This window comes from Rhagoletis pomonella, unplaced genomic scaffold, assembly GCF_013731165.1.
Source record: "Rhagoletis pomonella isolate Grant_MI unplaced genomic scaffold, Rhpom_1.0 Rhpom_scaffold_00005, whole genome shotgun sequence".
In the NCBI taxonomy this organism is placed as follows: domain Eukaryota; kingdom Metazoa; phylum Arthropoda; class Insecta; order Diptera; family Tephritidae; genus Rhagoletis; species Rhagoletis pomonella.
In genome coordinates this window covers 18,851,585-18,854,244 of record NW_023458559.1, presented here as the reverse complement: position 1 = coordinate 18,854,244, position 2,660 = coordinate 18,851,585, and positions in this window count along the sequence as shown.

The following is a 2,660-nucleotide window of genomic DNA, read 5'->3' as shown; positions in this document are numbered from 1 at the left end:
ATAAACTTTTGAAAATGGCAAAAATTCAGGACTTAAAGATTGAGGAACTCAAACAGGAGTTGGAGAAGCGAAGTTTAGCAACCTCCAGAAGAAAAGTGGAGTTACTATCACGGCTGCGAGAGGCTATGGAAGCAGAAGGCATCGACTTCCAGGGTAAACTTGACGATGCATCCGCAAAGGATGAACAGAAGGATGAGGCCGCTTGTTCGTCGAAGGATATGCAGCAGACAGCCGGGAAGGTTGAAGAACAGCAAATCGTCATCACCAGCTATGGACATGAACACGTTATTGGCTGCCATGTCACAGATGTCATCACAGATTTCATCCCAGCTGCAAGTGCAGGAAACACGCATGTCATCGCAGCTGGAAGCACAGAAAACGTACTGTCATCGCAGCTAGATGAAAAGATTACTCAGCTACAAGAGAATTTATTTAAAGATAACGCGGAACTCAGAGAGACACAGATAAAATCGAGGAACGACAAGATAAAATCGAAGAGCTAATTCAGGAGAAAGTCGAAGCAAAGGTAGAAGAGTTGGAAGGTCGCCTCCGAGATTTGCAGATGAATCGTCCAGCTACTTCGACAAGTGCTCCCAAGGTAAAGACTCCATCCTTTGACGGCACGATTCCTTTCCAAGTCTTTAAGCTCCAGTTCGAGAAGACAGCTACAGCAAATCGTTGGAGCATGGAGGATAAATCCGCTGCTCTGTTCGTGGCATTAAAGGACCTGCAGCGGAAATCTTGCAGACAATTCCTGACTGTGAAAGGAACAATTACGATGCATTAATGGATGCAGTGGAAAGACGTTATGGTAGCGAGCACAGGAGACAGATTTACCAGATGGAGCTGGAGAATCGCTGCCAGAAATCCAGCGAGACTCTACAGGAATTCGCCTCCGAGGTTGAAAGGTTGGCTCATTTGGCAATTGGAGATGCATCTGGTGAGCACCTCGAGAGAGTAAAAATCCAGAGGTTCATCAACGGAATGCGGGACGTGTATACCAAGCGCGAGACGTATGCAAATCCAAAGCCAACATTTGCTGAAACGGTCTCGTATGCTCAGACACGTGAAACGGCGGCGCTCCTAAGTAGACCAGCCTACAAAGCCCATCGATTAGAAGTGGAGACACCTGACGTGATGAACGAGATCCTGAAAACACTCAAGTCGATGGCAGGGAAGAACACTCCTGGTGCAACCGAGAGGAAGGATGGTGCTAGGAAATGTTTTAGTTGCGGAAAACCACTTCGCTCGCGAATGTAAGACGGGTTCCAACAGGTCAAACAGTTCAGCAGTACGTAAACGCAGGACTGAGGATGACGAGCCCAACTCCGCTCAGTCGTTAAACTAAAACGAGCCAGCAGCAAGGGGCGCACGCTGGCTCCCGCAATTGAATGCCCCATAATCTCCGTCTCACAAATTGGCCGGAATGCGAGCAACCTCACTATTGGTGGATGTGTGAATGGGCAGGAGCGAGTGCTGACAGTGGATACTGGAGCGTCACATTCCATTATTCGACCTGATGTGACTACCTTTTATGTGAAGCCAATACCTGGAGCAAAGCTGCAGACTGCAACTGGTGAGCGAAGCCAAGTATTAGGAGAAGTACTATGCGAGGTAATAATAATCGACGGGTTGGCCTCGTGCACGAAGTTTATTGTGGCAGACATTGTGGATGAAGTCATCATCGGCGTGGATTTCCTACTTAGGCAAGGCATGAAGATTGACCTCCAGGGAAAGAGCGTAACCTATGGCGACAGGAAGGTGCCACATAGGGTTGGTTACGACAACCAGTGCTTCAGCAGCTGGTTGGTCTTAGAGGAAGTGCCGAAAATTCCACCAGAAACGGAAGTGGTTAGTTGGGCAGAAGTTGACAGTGATGGAGACGGAGTGGTTTCGTCAGGAGAAGGAAGCGGTTCACCGATACAGGAAAAGCGTGACGGTTCCGCTAGCTCAGTGAAGAAAAGGTCGCAACAAGGTAGTGGTCATGGGGAGCCAGGCAGTGTTTCCGGCAGGAGGAAAGCAACTGAACCACGTTGCAATGGTGATACGCCGGTGGCCGGAAATGGAAGTGGCTGTGGAAACAGTAGCCGCGCTTTGAAGTGTCCCGGAAAAAGTGGCCGGCAAAGGCGAGCAGTTAAGCCGGAAGCCAAGGATGAGGTTATACATGTCCGGTCAATGAGGTTGACGCCGGCGAAAGAGCGAGATGCGGAAACACTGGGAAAGTTTCAGCGTGAGGAACCGGATTTAGCAAGATGTGCTAAAGGCAGTGCAGTACGAAGGCAGGAGCCTGGGTGTCATGGACAGAGGATGCGGCATAGATCTGGCAAAAAAGGTGCCCACGAGAAGAGACATGGTCTGGTCACCACCAGTGGCCGGCAGAAGCACGACCATGTGAGATGGTGCACAGCCAGAGATAAGCCGGAAGCAATGTCCAGTAACGCTTGGTGGTTGTACATGTCCCAGCAGAAGAAAAGCTTCAACTCCTAGCAAAGACGTGACTGGAAAGATTCGAAGATTGACAAACGGCTGAAGGACGGAGTGCACCAAATCCAGACAATGGGGAGACCGAGGACCAAGATGAAAGTGGTCCACTTGGAAAGACTTGCAGCGGTTGGAGCGGCAAGTATGTCTGATCGGGACGATCAGACTTAGGTGGAGGG